The following is a 19,115-nucleotide window of genomic DNA, read 5'->3' as shown; positions in this document are numbered from 1 at the left end:
TCACATAATAAAATTACAATATATAAACCACAAAATACATAAAAAATAAGAAAAGTGACAAACCCCCTCCCGCAACACATTTAAAGGGGCCTGGTTGAAGAGGAACATTTTTGCCTTGTGCCTAAAGGGGTGTAATGAACCTGCCTGGGGAGAGTATTCCACAAAAGGGGAGCCACTGCAGAAAAGGCCCATTCTCATGTTCTCGAAGAGGCACACAATGAAAGGCCTCAGATGGTGATCACAGGGTCCAGGTTCATATGGAGAGAGGTGGTCCTTGAGATATTGTAGTTCTGAGTCATTTAAAGCTTTATAGCTCAAAACCAGCACTTTGAATTGGACCAGAAAACTAGCTGGCAGCCAGTGCAGTTGAGGCAGAATCAGTGTGATATTCTCAAACCGCCTTGCCCCAGTGAGCAACTTGGCCACCGAATTCTGCACTAGCTGAAGTTTCCAAACTGTCTTCAGATGCAGCACTACATATAATGTGTTGCAGTCATATTATAGACACAACCCCAGGAACAATTGGAAGTAGTTGTATGCTTGGCAGAGTGGTTTAAATGGTTCTTATCTGGGAAAGATGGTTGTGAGTGACCCTGGTTCTGCCGCCCTCTGTATTGGACATAAGCAAGCACCTGCAAAGTTGATTATATGGAAGGGTCCCAACAGAAGGCAACCCTTGTTTTGGGTCTCTTTAAATAGTGCAGCTTTAAATAAATACAGAAGGAGTAGCAAACCTGCTGTTGTGAGTATTTGAGAAAATCTACACACACCAAAAACTCATGGTCTCTGCCCAATTCTAATAAGGAACCATTGTAGTCAAGAGATGAGATCGCTTTGTAAAGCAAACAAGCTTTAATGGACTCATGCCTACTAGGAAAGGGCAGCCAACGATCAAAGAGGAGTTTCTAGTGTGCAGCTGAGTTAACTTTGAAAATGTAATTTGCCAGTTGAGGGCACACCCCAAAATCCAGGACAGTTGCTGTGCCAAAGGGGTAATTTACCTCTGGTTCAGACAGCCTCTGAGTGGGGAAAAAGGGGCTTGTGAGATTTTGCTAAAATTGTCAAAGACAGTGAAGAAACCTGAACTGTAAGATTCCCCCCCCCCCCCCGAACTGGATGGCTGCTCTCATTTCTGCCACACACACAATATCAAGGTGAAGAAATGGCCCTTCTAATAAATTTATTTAATTAAATTAGATCACTGATTTAGAACCCTGTGAAGTTCTCAGTCTGGCTCATAAACTCATAAACAATTATTACAGTAAGAATTTCATTCAGATCTGGTAACAAGAACAGAAATGACTGAGTGTCTCTGTGGTGCCAGGATTATTCAAGTCCTGCCTTTATCCTTGGTCTTCCTTGGTTTTGCCCTTTAACCTCCTCCTAGTCAACAAAAGTTCTTTGAGGTAGGTGCGGAGCTGAGTAGCTGGATCTTGCTCAACCCATGATAGATGTAAGTCTTCCAATTCAGTATTTTGCTTTTCTAACAAGTGCATTTCAGTCAACCATGATCCATTTTTACAGGCTTTAATCATAAGACGGCAGTCCTGAGTGCATACTAGTGATAAAGTCCTAGTGAATCCCGAGGTGCTTACTTCTGAGTAAACATGTTTAGGATTGTGTTTACAAGTGTATCTAGCTGATATTTTTTAACGTCTTAGTTTATCACTTGCACCTGATTAACAAAACTTAAATGTATCAATTACCCCAAACTCCAATATAGAAGTCAGTCAGTCAGTCAGTCAGTCAGTCAGTCAATCAATCAATCAATCAATCAATCAATCAATCTTTATTGCAGCCAAAGACCAGACAGCAGAGTTAATAACAACAACATACAGCACAACTGCATAAAGAAGCGAATGTAATTAAAAATTCCCTATAAACTTATTTACATTAAAAATAACACTCCTTCAGCTAAAATCTGTATTCCGTAGATTAAAATCAGTACTCATTTTCCGGCCATCGCTGTCACCACAGCCTGTCTTGTCCTCGTTGCTATAAAACAGAATGTCGCAATAGGCCTGATGATATCCAGATCTTTATTGGCAAGAAGGTATTTAACATAAGTTTCCTCTGTGTGGCCAGGTAATTTCCTTAATAATGGTAAAATTAGCTCTCTTTGGGTATCACGGTACAACGGGCAGTATAGAAGAACGTGCCCAATGGATTCAATCTCATTAGAGTTGCATGGATGTAATCTTGTTCAACTGGGATGTCATGATATCTGCCCTCTAGTAGTTCTAAAGTGCAAGTATTAAAACTGGCTCTGAAAAATGCCCAACAATACTTTAGGGTTATCCAGGGCACTTAAGTAATTTGCTGGACGGGATCTTTGGGCTTTGTGTAGAGATTTATAGATTTTAAAAGATTGGGTAAAATCAGTTTGGAATTCTATGTCCCAGATTCATTCTTTGATTATATCTCTGGTGTTTCCCATTTCCAGTCTTAAAAAATATTCAAGAGAAAGGCCATAAAAGGACAGTTTTCTTGTAATGCCCTTCTACCATTTTGTTTGATAGTTACAATATAGAAGTCTTTTTGAGGTGTTTAAGTAGAAGATAACTTGCATTTTAATGAACCAAAGCTGACACTTGTTTTTTATGGGGCATTAATTTCCGGGCAGATTGTATCCATGCTACCCATGCTATGTGGCTTTATGAGCACATTTTCAGACATAGGGAATGAAAAAAACCACATTTAGAGTCATATCTTTTGTTTCAAACTTGCTTATAATGTTAAATATAAAATTACATTTATATATATATATATATATACACACACACATATATATATATACATATATATATAGGTTTTGGTGTCCTCGGGTGTCTTCCCGTGTAAAAGTTGGGGTGTCTAGGCGACGTTTCGACACCCCAACTTTTACACGGGAAGACACCCGAGGACACCAAAACCTGCATTCCTGTACCCGTGAAAATCTACGAAAGCAAATATATATATAGTTTTATATATTTATATATATTATATATTTATATACGAATAGTTTCTAATGATAATTTTATTTGTCCCTTTCATACAAGAAGACTTGTCTTTGCTGAACACATTTACTTTCAAAGTATAGTTATATCATACATAAACTATAGATGCTCCAGTTTTCTAAATCTGCAGAACAAACCAACCAACCCACCCATCGTCTGCATTGCTGACAGTGAAGCTTGCTTTTGTGTGTGTATGTCTGCTACAATGATGTGTGGGAAGAAGGTTTTTCCGCAGTGTGAATGGAGCTGCCACTCCCTATCAAGAGAGAGGAAATTGATGACTCTGCACAAGCACCCTGCTGGTCATTCCTGCAGAGTGCTGAGTCACTGATATTATTTCCTGCTGATCTGCTTTCTCTGCAGCTCGCTTGAAAATGGCTTTAAGGTTAGTGAAACTAGGCTGGCATCAGCATCACCTCAAAACCGACAACCTTTATGAGTCTGTTGAGACAATTAGATTCTTCCCCATATGCTTAGCTACCCTTATTTTCAATTATTATTTTTTAAATTACATTGTCTACAAGGCTCTAGAGCACAGAAATGAATCTCTAAAAAGATAACTTTATCTCACTGTTGCTCACAGGTTTTTCCCCAGCCGTAACTCACAGGAACTCAGTTCCGGCACTTCTCAGGTGGGTGCCATTGCCATTATAAGAGAGCAAGAGTGGTGTTCGTGATGAGTTCTGGCACCTCTTCTTCTGGAAAAATAGCACTGCTGGTGCTGGTAACTTTCAAGTCTTGTTTTTGTAAAACTCTTTGCAAAACCCAGTTCACAATTTATATCCAGTACAGCTTAGGAATCTGAATCACATCAAACTGGGAAGGTGCTTTCTTCCGTTATATATATTCCATCCCCATCTTAGGAGAAACAGTAGTAATTGGGAGGGATTATCACATGATGTATGGAATTGAGAGCTGGACCATAAAGAAGGCTGATCGCCGAAGAATTGATGCTTTTGAATTCTGGTGCTGGAGGAGACTCTTGAGAGTCCCATGGACTGCAAGATCAAACCTCTCCATTCTGAAGGAAATCAGCCCTGAGTGCTCACTGGAAGGACAGATCGTGAAGCTGAGGCTCCAATACTTTGGCCACCTCATGAGAAAAGACTCCCTGGAAAAGACTCTGATGTTGGGAAAGATGGAGGGCACAAAGAGAAGGGGGCGACAGAGGACGAGATGGTTGGACAGTGTTCTTGAAGCTACCAGCATGACTTTGGCCAAACTGTGGGAGGCAGTGGAAGACAGGAGTGCCTGGCGTGCTCTGGTCCATGGGGTCACGAAGAGTCAGACACGACTAAACAACAACAAATCACATAGTATGCTGTGTACAGTTCTGATTGCTGCATCTCAAAAAGGATATTGCAGGGTTGGAAAAGGTCAGAAAGGGGCAACCCGAATGATCAGGGTACTTGAGTATTTTAAATTAAGGATTATGTTTGGGGAGTTAAGAGAGGGTGCAATCGAACTTTATTAAAGTTATGCATAAGAACATAAGAAAAGCCTCCTGGATCAGGTGAGTGGCCCAACCTGCTCCTGCAATTGGCAACCAGATTCCTGTGGGAAACCCACAAGCAGGATTTGGGCACAAGAACACTCTCCCTTGTGGTTTCCAGCAGCTGATATTCAGAAGCGTCCAACACTTGGAGTCAGAGCATAGCCATCATGGCTGGTAGCCACTGATAGCTCTCGCCTCTGTGAAATTGTCTAATCCTCTTTTAAAGCCATCTAGGTTGGTGGCCATCACTGCCTCCTGCGAAAGAAAGTTCCATAGTTTAACTAAGTGCTTTGTAAATAAGTTCTTCTTCCTCCTCCTCCTCCTCCTCCTCCTCAACCACCTCCTCCTCCTCTTCTTCTTCTTCTTCTTCTTCTTCTTCTTCTTCTTCTTCTTCTTCTTCTTCTTCTTCTTCTTCTTTTTCCCTGCCTATCTGGCTGGGTTTCCCCAGCCACTCTGGGCAGCTTCCAACAAAATATTAAAAACACGATAAAACATCAAATATTCAAAACTTTCCTAAACAAACCCACCCTCTGAATCTTAGCATCCTGAATCTTCCAACATTCAGCTTCATTGGATGTCAATGTGTTCTACTATACAGTGGTACCTCTGGTTGCGAATGGGATCCGTTCTGGAGCCCTGTTCGCAACATGAGCAGAACGCAACCCGCATCTGCACATGCGCAGGTCACGATTCGTTGCTTCTGCACATCCGCGTGACGTCATTTTGAGCATCTGCACATGCGCGAGCGGCGAAACCTGAAAGTAACCCTTTCTGGTACTTCTGGGTCGCCGCGGGATGCAACCTGAAAAGATATAACCTGAACCGAATGTAACAAGAGATATGACTGTAATGACAGAGGAAGGAAAACGTTTCTCTTTCCACTTTCTCCATGCCAGGCATAATTTTAAAACTTTTATCATGGCAACTTTTTCTTGCCTCTTCTCTAAATTAAAAAGTCCCAAATACTACAACATTTCTTTATAAGGGAGTCGATCATCCCCTTCATCATTTTGGCTGCCCCTTTTTGAACCTTTTCCAACTCTACAATATCCATTTTTGAAGTAAGGTGGCCATAACTGTACACATTATTTCAAATGCCGTTACAACATAGATTTGTGTAACAGCTTTATTATCCCAGCAGTTTTATTTTCAATTCCTTTCCTAATGATCCTTGGCATGGAATTTGCCTCTTTTACCACTGTCATGCACTGGGTCAACGACACGTATTCATAAAGCTATCTAGTATGACTTCAAGGTTTTGTTTCTGGTCCATTAGCACCAGTTCATATCCCATGAGTGTATATGTGAAGTTATGGTTTTTTGCCCCAACATGCAACACTTTACACTTGTTTGCATTGAATTGCATTTGCCATTTTACCTCCCATTCATTCAGTTTAGAGAGGTCCTTTTAGAGCTCACCACAATCTGTCTTTATTTTAATGACCCTGAACAATTCAGAATCATTAGCAAAAGGCTGGATGAGGCTGCTGAAGAGGCCAGAACAGTGGCGTAGCGTGGGTTGTCAGCACCCAGGGCAAGGCAAGTAATTTGCGCACCCTAACCTGTGGATTTGTGCCCGCTAACCCGTGGATTTGCGCACCCTAACCCTAACCCTAGATGTTGCGCACGGTGTGGCCGGGCCCCCCTGCACCCCCCCACGCTCCTCCACTGGGCCAGAAATCATCTTGGCTGTGAGTCCTAGAACAGCTGCTTCCTGCCTTGCAGGCCTTTTCCCACCTGGCCTGGGAGGGTGAAGCCCTGACTGACTCCAGCTACAAAAGCTGAGGCTGCTGAAGAAGCCAGAGACCATATTGGTTGTTCCTTTGTTCAGAAACAGGTCATTGAACCTGAGCATCCACAGCCTCCATGAACCACCATTGGCAGGGTTGGCAGCAACAGTAGCAGATACATTCTATGCTTAAAGTAATTTTAAAGTAATATTTTTAGTCTCTTGCTAATTATGCTGTTTTAAATGTGCATATTTGACTTCCTTTAGTAACGTTTCCTTTTGAAGATTTTTTTGGTTAACTTTGCCATGTTAAATGAGTATTCTGTAGTTGACCTCCTTTGTAATGTTTTATTTCGAAATCTTTAAGATAGCATTTTAGTTTCCTGCTAATTATTTTTGCTTTGAATGTATACTTTATAGTTGACTTTCTCCTCTAATGTTTTATTCTAGATTGTTTCATTTGATGTTTTAATGTAAGTTGTAAACTACTTTGAGATTTTTTTCTTTGAAATATAAAGCAGTATACAAAGGAAATTAGCAACAATAATAATAACACTGTGAAGAGCACCTTCCACACTCTGCCCCTGCCCAGAGCTGGCAGCAGTGAGGGATAGGTAAGCACACACTATCCCCGCTTGGACGCGCACCTGCCCCAGGCACCTGTGGACAGTACTATGCCCCTGGGAAGAGGAGCAGTACATGAGTTTATGATTCTTTGCTTGTGTGCTTAGTGGGTCTCAGCCTGGCAAGCAAAGTGAAAGAAATGGGGAAGAACAGAAGCAGCTACACATGGCGACAGGAGGAGGTAGATTCAGTGAGTGGGGGGAAGCTGACAGAGTGTGCTTTACCAAAAGGGACTTCCAAAACACTGGTGCGGACGCAGTGCCTCTGATTGCCAGTTGTTGCGCAGTAACTGTAAATGTGAGCTATCTCCATGCGCTGTTTGTGGGCTTCCTAGAAGCATCTTATTGGCCATTGTGGCAAACCAAATCCTGGACTAGAAGGACTGTTAGCAGGACTCCTCTGCTGCTGTCATATTCATCTCCGTTCATTTGTTTTAGCTGTTTTAAATATATAAAATAATCACACCTGTGGACTGATTGCTAATACTGTCTCTGAAGTACCAAAGTACTTCCCCATGCTGTCATTAAAAGACTTCCAAGTCATGTATGTATTGTCACCCCCATCAGGAATGGAAAAATATGGAAATGTGTTGTTATTTATAATGCATTCAGTTGGCTGCATTTCTAAAATAATTAGATTTGCTAGCTAACCTGACCTTAGCAGCACTGGATTGGTTTTGGAGAAAAATTAAATTTTAATCTAAATGTTAATTTTTTAAATGGATAAGCAGTTAGGAGCCACTCTAACAGACATTTCCATTGCGTTGGGTATCAGTACCCCTGTCTGGATGTGTATTACAGAGCACTTACTCTACAGAAAAATGAGCTTCTTCAGAATCTCATTTTTCCTTTTAATCATTGTTCTACCACAGCATGATTTTAGTCTCTTCTCACTTTCACAGGGAAGGTTGGGGACGTGTGGCCAATGAGTGAATTCAGACAAAGCTATGATTGAGGAATCCCCGCAAGGTAGGACTTGGCTTGTTTCAACTCAGGCTGATGAGAGTTGTAGTCCAAAACATCTGGAAGGCAACAAAGACTAGTGTACATTAGGATGTGTGTTTTATAGCATCTTAACTCTTTTTCATAGCAAGCAATATTTTTTTACAGTGAGTAAACTAAAAATAAAAAGGGTACTGTAAACCAGAAACTCAGAGCAAAACAGATTCAAAACTGTGACTGTTTCTTAAGGCAGCGGTGCTCATCTTAGCTTTTGTAATCTCTGTGGTAGGCTTTCCTCAGCCCTTTTAACACCACATCAATCCCTAACAGCTGCTTAGGTGGCCCTGTATCATGTACACATAATCAGTCTACAATATTTCCCAGCTTTTGTTGGCTGGAATAGTGAAACAGCCATATGGTGACTTTTTGGGATGTGGTGATTATCCATGTGTGAACATGTTTGCAACTCACCTGCTCATTCACCCACTTGGTATGTTTTAATCTCTCCACTTATCTGTATCAGAGCATCCAAAAGAACGGACACTTCTTGGACCATGTCCCATCATCCCTAGCCATTAGCCACACTGGCTAGTTCCAATGCAACTGTAGTCCAACAGGCACACCCCTGACTACCACTGACTTTCCCATCAGTTTGCCATTTATCTCAGTGCCATACTGAGGTCTCAAATATCAAAAGTGGTGTAAGAAACTGGGAGCTGCAACATTGGCCCAAAGTCCAGCTCACAAGACCAGTGCAAACTGTACAGTCCACAAGTCTGCCCTAGTGAGAGAATGAATATATACTTCTCTCTATGACAGTTTGTGCCTTTCCACTGAGCAAATTGGCCCTGCTGTCTTGCCATGCTATCTTGTTCAAGGAAAAGAGATGAGCATAAAAATAGATCTTGTTAGATTTTCAGGCTCTAGGAGAGAACCGTAACCTAATCCCCTACATAATCTAATTTACACAGTGCTTTCTCGCAGCTTCTGTGTTGAGAGCGGCAGCTTAGGCTTGGTAGCCATCATTTTTGAAGACTCACTAACTGAATTTTAAAAACAACACAACAACTGATCCCCTGTTGTCTTGCAAATATGCAAGTTTGCAAAGTTTGTAGCACCTCAACTAGTTAGTTCAATTAAATCTGTCCTTTTGCCTCATAGATGTACAGAGTGTGCTGAGACCTAGTAGCAGCACCAAGGCAAGACTTCGCTGCGGACCAAATAAATGTAGTACTCTTTAAAACAGGCCTTCTTGGAGCCTTGTTTCCAGTCTCCTCCCAAATGTCCTCATAGAAATGCGTAATGTTGATCTTGTTAAAAAAGAAAATAAAAAATTGCCGGCAAATGTAGTAATGGCCAATAAATTATATAAAGTATTGCAACACACGCAGCACCAATGTGGCTGTTTCGATAGACTGTAATTGTTTTCCAGCTCTTACCTCGTCAGTTGCTCTGGCTTCCAACTGGGGGAGAAGTGAATAACAAGCCAATCAGCATGCAAAATATAGAACAGGGTGGCACAACACACGGCCATCAGCCAAATATGAGATTAACATGTGACTGTAGCAAAGAACAGGCAGTCTCTGCGTTCTGTCTTTTCAGTGCTGCTTAGAAGTGCTCCTCTTCTATTCTACAGTTAATCCATCAAAACAAATCATTCAGCTCCACAGGGTTAGCAGACATAGGGCTGTATCCAATTTACCCTTATTAGTATTATGATTAATAATGGTAACATGAATTTGATTTCTTACCTGCCCTGCACCAGAAGATCCAAGGATGTGTTGCAACAATTTAAATACAGTATTACAAAGTTCTACCCAAGAGCTGCATTTTAAAAACAACACATGGAAATTAATGGACCTAAATTAGTCACGTCCATTAATTTCAGTGGGGCTTCTCTGGGTAGTATTAGCATTGACTACAACGCATAATCTCATATTGATTCTATCCTGGTTTATTCATTGCCACTGCATTTTATCTGATATACTTCACTTGTGTACGCAACAGCATGCTAATGTGCATGTAGGCTACACAGATCCAATTCATCTATGTGTGGTTTTGTGCATGTTCATCTTCACATGATTGTTTTCAGTTGAACTCAAATGTTTCTCATGTACGCTAGTGGGAAGTGCTTGATGGGATGCATTTGACTGGGTGTTGTCACCTCTCCTCAAATAATAATTCCCCATTCACCTTGAGTTCCGGAAACCTGAAGTCCGTTGTGCGCATTCGTGCAGTTATTTGCTTAGCTGTGCATGTGGCCACTTCCCACCACGATACAGGTTTTCCATTATACCAGGCCTGCACAGAGCAGCAGGTTACAAACGTGTGTTTGTGTGAGTGTGTCTCTTATTCTTGGCTCCATCAGCAGCTCACCAAGGTACTCCTTGCCAATGGAAGGAGGGGCTGTAGTAATAGACGGCACCCAGCAAAACGTCACCACAGCTGTAAAAACAAAACAAAACCATTCACACAATATGCTTCAGTACATCCACGTGATTTTATGTTCAGTACATCCATGTGATTTTATGTTGGATTTTCCCCCTTATGGCATTATCCAGGAAATCTAGAAAATCATAATTAAATTCTGAGGAGGAAATTGTGGGCTGACCCTGGGATGAGGACAATATCATGTGGAACATGCAAAGAACATGTGCATATGAGATGTATAAAATCTTCTTTAAACTACTTTGTGTGCATAGCCTCATATATACTCTGTGTGTGTGTGTGTGTGTGTGTGTGTGTGTGTGTGAGAGAGAGAGAGAGAGAGAGAGAGAGATATCTGATTTACTTCCTATTCAAATACATTGAAGGAGGGGTTTGCTCAATGAAAACATTTGTTAGTAGCAGAAGCTGAGATCAGGGAAGAAACAGGAAAGGACTGTACTTTTCTGCATATAATACGAGGTTTGTTTAATAAAATAATTATGTTTAAAATTGGGGGGGTCGTCTTATACATGGATAGTGCATAGGGGGGACGTGAGCCGGAGATTGTCAGAGGCTTTTGGGCATGTTATCAGTGGCTGCGCCAAGGGCTAGTGATGATTGGGTGTGCGAGTGGTAGTGTAGTTAATTCGAGTGAGCAATTTCCTTCATCCCCCCCCCAAAAAACTCAACAACTCTGGGCAATCTCCCCCCATTTTCCTAATTTGTAGTCCCTAAAAATATACACGTGGGCAGAAAAATACGGTACTATACAAGGAAAAATATGGTACTTTTCCACACAGTGCCACAGTTTGCATGTTACAGTAAACCATAGTTTATCATGTGGACAAAACAAACCACAACCCTTACTATGAATGAAGCAATATGGTTTATTTTGCTCCAGATAAACTGTTATCAGTAAAATAGCAACAAACCTTATCAAAATTTGCTTAGGGCAAAACAAATCACAACCCCCAGTTTATCTATAATGCTAAGCCAGGGGTTTGCTTCTCCAACACTGATAACCTCCCTCTTGTGGGCGGATGGTGCTGGGTTTTGGTTTCATAAGGATCCACACTTGGAAAATGAGTTTCATAGAATCGTAGAGCTGGATGGGACCTTGAGGATCATCTAGTGCAACCTTTTGGTTGCTTCTGGAGGTTCAGTTACAGTTAAGACTAAAGATCCATTCATTTGCATTTGCAAAATGGGAAATGTGGTGGTTTTCCCTAAAACAGGAAACATTCAACTGGTGTGATATCTAATTAACTGCACTAGAAATCAGTTGGGTTGGGCAAGAGCCAGAGATTCTTGGAGTATGCATTGATCTGACTGTGCCGTTATTCTGATTTAGCATTGAACTCTCAAAAAGTTTCAAGTTTCCCAGCTAAAAGTGAGAATACCTTTGTTTCCTCCACATCCCAAATTTGGATTTCTTAGAGGAGTAAGGAGGTAGGTTAAAGAATAGAGAGAGTGTTTTCTGGAAAGGGGTGGATGGGGAGAAGTACCTTTGAGCACTCACTTGGTTCATGTGCTGTCTGTCCATCTACATTCACCGGTAAAGAGAGCCCATTTTCCAAAATCCTGGAAACAGTCTTGCCAAGAGAGAGATCCTGTGTATGTGTCTGTATCTAGTTGTTTCAGAAGAGAATCTACTATAAAAGGAGTTAATTTATGTTAATGGTTTTGTCAAATTAAACAACTACACATACAAATTTACTTCCCTGAATTCATGGCATTACAATCTTCTCTATGGCAACACCGAGAGTCAGATATTGAGTGGCAAAGTTCAAATGGGTGAAAAAGGAAACAAAATAGTCTAAATATATTCAATTACCAGTTTCTTTAAAAAAGAAAAGCAAGATAAACCTTTAGACAGTGTTTTCTGCTTGCAGAGTCCTTTATAATGTTTGTTCATTTTCTTCCCATTGTACTAAAATGTATATACAGAGAGTCCTTTTAATTTCCCATTATACTGTATACCAAAGCATTCATGCCTAATACTATTACTGATAAAGAAACCACAAGCATATTTGCAGAGACTGAATGTCTATAAAGAGACGATCAAGGGAGTCCCTTGAGAAAATAAAGTCCCATATCAGATTATGTTGTGAAAAGGCTGGAACTAGTATGCTCAGCTCAATTACAGAAGAGTGTGTGTGTGTGTGTTTTAAAGAGAGTCAGTCCTGTTTTATATCACACAATTATTTTCTTAAGCCTAGGAACATTACATAAGTTAAAATTTAAGATAATGGTCATTTCGCACAAAACAAGCCCTATGAATGCTTTGGATAATAATTAAAGAGGATTTAGCAAGATAATCAGTTAATATTCTGTGGACTTTTGCATCCAAAGTAAAAGCTGAGAGATGTAGTGGCCGTGTTGGCATGTTATATCATTTAGCGTGAATGGAAATATCACTTTCATTTTGCTGATCTCCCAGTGCAAGGCAGGACCAACAAACCATGATCCTTGGCTTACCAAAGTAGCCATGTGACACCCAACTATGTCCCTGCTGGTACAAAGGGATAAAATGGGAGAGGTGTTATTGAATCACAGACTTGTAGAGTTGGAAGGGACACTAAGGATCATCTAGTCCAACCCCCTGCAATGCAGGAATAGGCAGCCGTTCCATACAGGGATCAAATCTGCAACCTTGGCGTTATCAGTACCATGCTCTAACCAGCTGAGCTATTGGTTAGTTTTTCTTTTGGTTCTTGCTTTTATTATGTATTTTGTGTTTGGAAGAAGGGCGACATACAAAGTTTAATAAGAATAATAAAAAATATTGTCGGCAGATTTATCTCTGTAATAAATTTATTGTGTGGATTGTCAGCATTTTTTTAAAAAAGCAATGGCAACCTCTGTGCAAATATTTTTAAAAATCTAATGAAAGAGAGAGGTGGGGGGACCATGAATAGCTGCAAAGCTCATGGGTCACTCATTATCTCTGCATTATATGTGCATATGCTTGCATACATATACAGTGGTACCTCGGGTTAAGTACTTAATTCGTTCCAGAGGTCTGTTCTTAACCTGAAACTGTTCTTAACCTGAAGCACCACTTTAGCTAATGGGGCCTCCTGCTGCCGCTGTGCCACTGCTGTGCGAGTTCTGTTCTCATCCTGAAGCAAACTTCTTAACCTGAGGTACTATTTCTGGGTTAGCGGAGTGTGTAACCTGAAGCGTATGTAACTTGAAGCATATGTAACCTGAAGCGTATGTAACCCAAGATACCAATGTATAGCAAAGAAACAACAACCCAGATAGACTGAAGTTTTAACAGTGTAAGTGGCTCCAATAAAAATGGAAAGTAAAATGTCTTCTGACAGATGTGAGAGTTTTATGGGCACCTCCCAGTTATTGTAAAATCCCATCTTGAGATGACCTAGCATGTGACACCATCTTGTAAGACATAGTAACTACAGTGGTACCTCTGGTTACATACTTAATTCGTTCCGGAGGTCCGTTCTTAACCCAAAACTATTCTTAACCTGAAGCACCACTTTAGCTAATGGAGCCTCCTGCTGCTGCTGCGCCGCCAGAGCATGATTTCTTTTCTTATCCTGAAGCAAAGTTCTTACCCAAGGTACTGTTTCTGGGTTAGCAGAGTCTGTAACCTGAAGCATATGTAACCTGAAGTGTATATAACCCAAGGTACCAATGTACTAGATCCCCCAGAAAATGCATTGGACACAATGTTTTGGGAAGTTCTCTTGCAAAAGGAACACCATGGAAGAACCTACTGCTTCTTGCTCTTCTCTCCACTCCTGCTTAGGAGATGGAACAACACTTGACCACACAGCAAGTGGATTCCTCCCCTTTGCACTGGAAGCCACGAATCCTAAGAAATCCTGTTCCTGCTTTGGCAGATTTCGAAAAGCATTTATTAGTTTTGAGGTAATGTGATTTCAGCATTGGAACTGCAGAAAAGAACATATTTAAAAAATGCATGTTGATGGTTCCTCTTTCTCCCTCTCTTGCTGTTTAAAAATATAAGAGCTTAGCTAAGTACAGAAGGTAGAACAGTGTCTCAAAGTTGCTTGCTGATGTGAGTGCTGTGAGTGTTTGTTCTTATAATGCCGCAAAGCAGGCAACATAGATGCAGTGAAATTTCATGACTTCCAAGTGAACTCTGCCTCCATGTCCTGGAGTCATTTTAAACTGTCCAACTTACTTAGCATCTCTGGGGTTCTGAAGCCATCTAGAGTATTGTACAGAGAGCTGATAGCAGCTGACCTCTTATGTTCCTCGCTGCTATCTTCTGCAGACTGGGAAACATTAATTTGATTATGCTGCTAATGAATCCTTTTTTTATGTACTTGTTGTTATTATGTTATGTTTTTAGTGTGTACCCATATCCTACATGCAAGGGGGGGAGTGACTTTGCTATATTTGAATGTGTGTTTAAATATAACAGGTGCCTGCAGCAGGGAACACCTGATTGACTGGTGTTTCATAGATAGATAGATAGATAGATAGATAGATAGATAGATAAGTATTTTATTACGACTTTTATCATTTATATGCTGCCCATCTGACTGGGTTGCCCCAGCCAATCTGGGCAGCTCCCAACAAAAAATAGTAAAAGCACAATATAACATCACACACTAAAAACTTACCTGAGCATGGCTGCCTTAGGTGTCTTTTAAAAATAGCATAGCTATTCCGCAGGGCTGGTGTGACTGCCAAAAAAGCCCTCTGCCTGGTTCCCTGTAACCAGACTATGGTTTCGGAGGGTGTACGAACATGCTGCTTGCTCACATTAAACTCCAGTTTGTTTAAAACAATAGTTTAATGTTACATGTGAACCAAGCCACAGGGTTTGGTTCACAAGTCCAAGACTATCCACTAAGCTTCATGGCTGAGTCAGGATTTGAACATAGGTTTCCCAATGCAAGGTACTACCTCAGCCTAGCTTTCCACACAGCGTTGTATTGAGATGGAAATGGGATGATGATGATAATGAGAATAATAATGAGAATAATACAGTGGTACCTCAGGTTACATACGCTTCAGGTTACAGACTCCACTAACCCAGAAATAGTGCTTCAGGTTAAGAACTTTGCTTCAGGATGAGAACAGAAATCATGCTCTGGCGGCGCAGCAGCAGCAGGAGGCCCCATTAGCTAAAGTGGAGCTTCAGGTTAAGAACAGTTTCAGGTTAGGTACGGACCTCCGGAACGAATTAAGTACTTAACCCGAGGTACCACTGTATAATTATTTATTATTTATACCCCACCCATCAGGCTGGGTTTCTCCAGGCAGTCTGGGTGGCTCCCAACCGAATATTAAAACACAATACAGCATTGAACATTAAAAACTTCCCTGCCTACAGGGCTGCCTTCAGATGTCTTTTAAAGCTGGGATAGTGGCTTATTTCCTTGACATCTGCTGGGAGGACGTTCCATAGGGCAGGCGCCACTACCAAGAAGGCCCTCTGCCTGATCCCCTGTAACTTCCTTCTCGCAGTGAAGGGAACCGTCAGAAGGCCCTCGGCTGAACGATGGGGGTGGAGACGCTCCTTCAGGTATACTGGGCTGAGGCTGTTTAGGGCTTTAAAAGTCAGCACCAGCACTTTGAACTGTGCTCAGAAACGTACTGGGAGCCAATGCAGGTCTCCCAGGACCGGTTTTATATGGTCCCGGTGGCCACACCCACTCACCAGTCTAGCTGCTGGTTTCTGGATTAATTGGAATTACTCCCATGTATGCTATCTCATACATGAGACTCCAAGACTTTGGCCACCTCATGAGAAGAGAAGACTCCCTGGAAAAGACTCTGATGTTGGGAAAGATGGAGGGCGCAAGGAGAAGGGGGCGACAGAGGACGAGATGGTTGGACAGTGTTCTCGAAGCTACCAGCATGAGTTTGACCAAACTGCGGGAGGCAATGGAAGACAGGAGTGCCTGGCGTGCTCTGGTCCAGGGGGTCACGAAGAGTCAGACACGACTAAACGACTAAACAACAACAACAATAACAAATGCTATCTCTTGGAAGGAGGACAAATGTGGTGAACAAATAAGACTAGCTAGTTTAATCTAAAAGTTCTGACTGCCTGACTACACAACATATACTTTTTTAAACAAAAAATCCTCAGCTTTTCATTTAGCAGACTTCTTGGTGCATCCTGAATTGTCTGCTATGATGTCACCACATAAAAATAGGCCATTTGGAATGCTGCATTGGAGGGAGCCAGTCCCATATTTGACTCCCACATTCCATGACAGCTGAATTCCAGTCGCACTTTATCAGTAGCTGTCTTGTACACTGGTTACAATGCCTTGGGGATAGTTCTAAACTAATTCATATTCTCTTATTTAAACCTTGAACTCATTCTTGATTTAATTGCTGTAGTGTGAGACATTTGAATTTGTAGCTGCCTGGAATTGGTTCGGAATTCCCCCCCCCCCCCAAGAAAACCACTTTCCCATGTTGATGCTCTTGGGCCACTGTGTGTCACTGTCCGAGGACACAACTTCTTATTTGTTGGGTCTCTGAAGAGTCAGGGCAGCAGTATTTCAATATTTGTTTGCACTCAGATGATTGAAGTTGGATTTTTGCTGTTTAAATACCAGTATTTAAAATACAAAAAGCTGCCATCGCCACCTCACTGCCTCTGTTTGCTTTCCCATTATGTTCATGCAAGATTCCATTTTCCTCTTTCTTCACATTATCCAGGTCTATAACAAACCCCATCTGAACCTTTTATCCACCCACTAAGTCCAGATTAATTTATTGCATTCCATACAGCTCTCTAACTGCTTCTTCTAAATGTGTGATGGGGCTTAGAGGTGTGCAAAGGGATTCAGAGATAAGGAGGGGGAGACGTTTCCCAATTCCATCTTGCAGTGAAAGGTTGAGTTATAATACTATTGCCTCTGATTTTTGTTACACGTGGCCATGGAATAAGACGCAGGACGAATGACTGATTAGAGCTCATGTTTAGCTAAATTAACATCTCAAGTCCTTTTTTATGGCTAAATCTCAGTTCTTCATAATCTAAAAGCAAATATTTGCCTTTAATATCACTGATTTATGCATAGAATACCATGTGCTGTTCATTTCCCTCTTAATTATTATTATTTCTTTAAAACCGCTTTCGGGCAGAAAGTCAAAGCCTGCTGTGTTTTATATTATACTCTGCAACTCATTTTCCTCCCCCCCCCAATGAAACATCTAATTAATCTATGTACTGTGAATGCTTTCTGTTTAAACTCTCCATGCTCATAAAAAGAGCTGGACAAAAGTATAAAATGTAGCTAATTTGTTACAGCTAAGGGGAAACAGTGGATGTGAAATTATCTTTTTATATTCCCAAATGTCTCTGCAGATTGGGGGGTCAGTGCACCCATCGCATAAAAGAACTAAATGAAGGAAATGCCAACTGAAGGAAATTTTAAGAGGCCCTTGATATTCCACTGGAAGTGGAATTCTCCCTATTAAGAATTATACAATAGCATATTGTTGATTTTCTGTAATTTATTACTTTATTTTTAGCAATAACAAAAAAAACCAAGCGCTTTGATTTTTTTCTGTTGTCACCATTAAGGATCATTTTGATCCTTATCCTTTCAGAAATGAGAGATAATTTTGATTTTGCAACCCTTTAGTAGCAAAGCCAATTATCTTCAGAACTTTGAAAGTTCTTACCTGTCCTCATTATAGCTGCACACCACCGAACAGGTAAATGCTTTAAGAAGCCTCACTTGCAGTCTGCAGCTCACTTAACTGAACACTGTGATTTAAGATTATTTAATCCACACCTACCTGGCTTTGTAGCTCAGATCTGTCAGACTGATAAGATGTATATATCAGTAAGTTATTCCAATGAGACAGGGTCAAGGGGTCTTGATTTGACTGAGGCATAAATTTATGCTGCAACCATTGCTACTTTTGTATTATTCTTATATCCTGTTATTTGTTTAGAAAGCATGCAGCCCAGTTCTGTGCATGATTACTTAGAAGTAAACCTTAGAGAATACTATGGAACTTACTCCTAAGTAGATACACATAAGAATGTGACCTTAAAATAAGTTCCCTTCTAGTGACCATATCTAGGTACTGTTGCATCCATGCTGCTTCGATTCACCATTTCTGATATGTACTCTGAGATGAGTTACTACACTTAAGTGCTTTCCTATGATTAAATCCCAACTAAGCTCATTGGAATTGACTTCCAATCATGTTTGAGATCTTGTCATTGTCATTTAAAATTTTTTTTTGGGGGGGGTCAATGGCATTAAGGTACTACTTTGTTAAAAATCATGAAGGTTTGAAGCATTACACTGAAATCTGGAGGTGCAATGTTCAGTTCAGTGCACTGCTGTAAATGTACTTTGTGACCTTGGACAAATTACTTTGGCCTCAATCAGAGATGGCCACATTCAACCAGATGTGGCGCTGGTGAGAATCATGCACAATACATATGAGAAGATACACTTTCTTTTCTGCATTGAGAGACATGTGAGCCTGTTCTCCTTTGCCTGCATTCTGCATGGCAATGAGAGCTTTTATGCAGTTATGTGCATACTGCCCCTTTCAGTTTGCACCAGCACTCCCATGTATAGGTCACCATGTGCTGATTTGCACATGGAGAAGGCAAATGGTAGCGACTGCTGGTGAGCTTTCTGTCTTATCCAGTTCTGTGGGATCTGTTCCAGCTATTGAGGCCGTAGGATGTTGACATTGTGCTTCAAAGTGTCCATTCCACCTCTTGACCCTTGCCTATCCTGGCTTGTCCATTCAAGCTGGCAAGTGGGGAGGATCTAGTCAGGGGAAGTCCAGGTGATGGTTAACACATAATTTTGGTCCTGGGTTGTCCTAACTGTCTTGAATGAGGAAGTACTATGCCCCCTCCTGGAAAAACCCTCCCTAGACCCTGAGGTGTTGATAACTATCGTCCA

At 41.1% G+C, this 19,115-nt stretch overlaps 2 long non-coding RNA genes across 3 annotated transcripts in view; one reads left to right on the top strand and one right to left on the bottom strand.

The window, feature by feature from the left end:
- The window catches only part of LOC310837027, a 244,651-nt gene that overhangs the window by 161,456 nt on the left and 64,080 nt on the right, over window positions 1-19,115 (bottom strand). The window lies entirely within an intron of this gene.
- Window positions 1-19,115, top strand: part of LOC310837025 — a 155,292-nt gene that overhangs the window by 122,702 nt on the left and 13,475 nt on the right. The window contains exons 4-5 of the long non-coding RNA XR_014560328.1: window positions 7,746-7,812; window positions 8,947-10,052. This is a non-coding gene — a long non-coding RNA (uncharacterized lncRNA). Of the gene's footprint in view, window positions 1-7,745; window positions 7,813-8,946 lie in introns of the transcript that reaches the window.

Source organism: Podarcis gaigeae (genome assembly GCF_964106915.1).
Source record: "Podarcis gaigeae genome assembly, chromosome: Z".
Taxonomy (NCBI): domain Eukaryota; kingdom Metazoa; phylum Chordata; class Lepidosauria; order Squamata; family Lacertidae; genus Podarcis; species Podarcis gaigeae.
The sequence above is the reverse complement of the archived record's forward strand: the minus strand, read 5'-3'. Positions and strand labels throughout refer to the sequence as shown.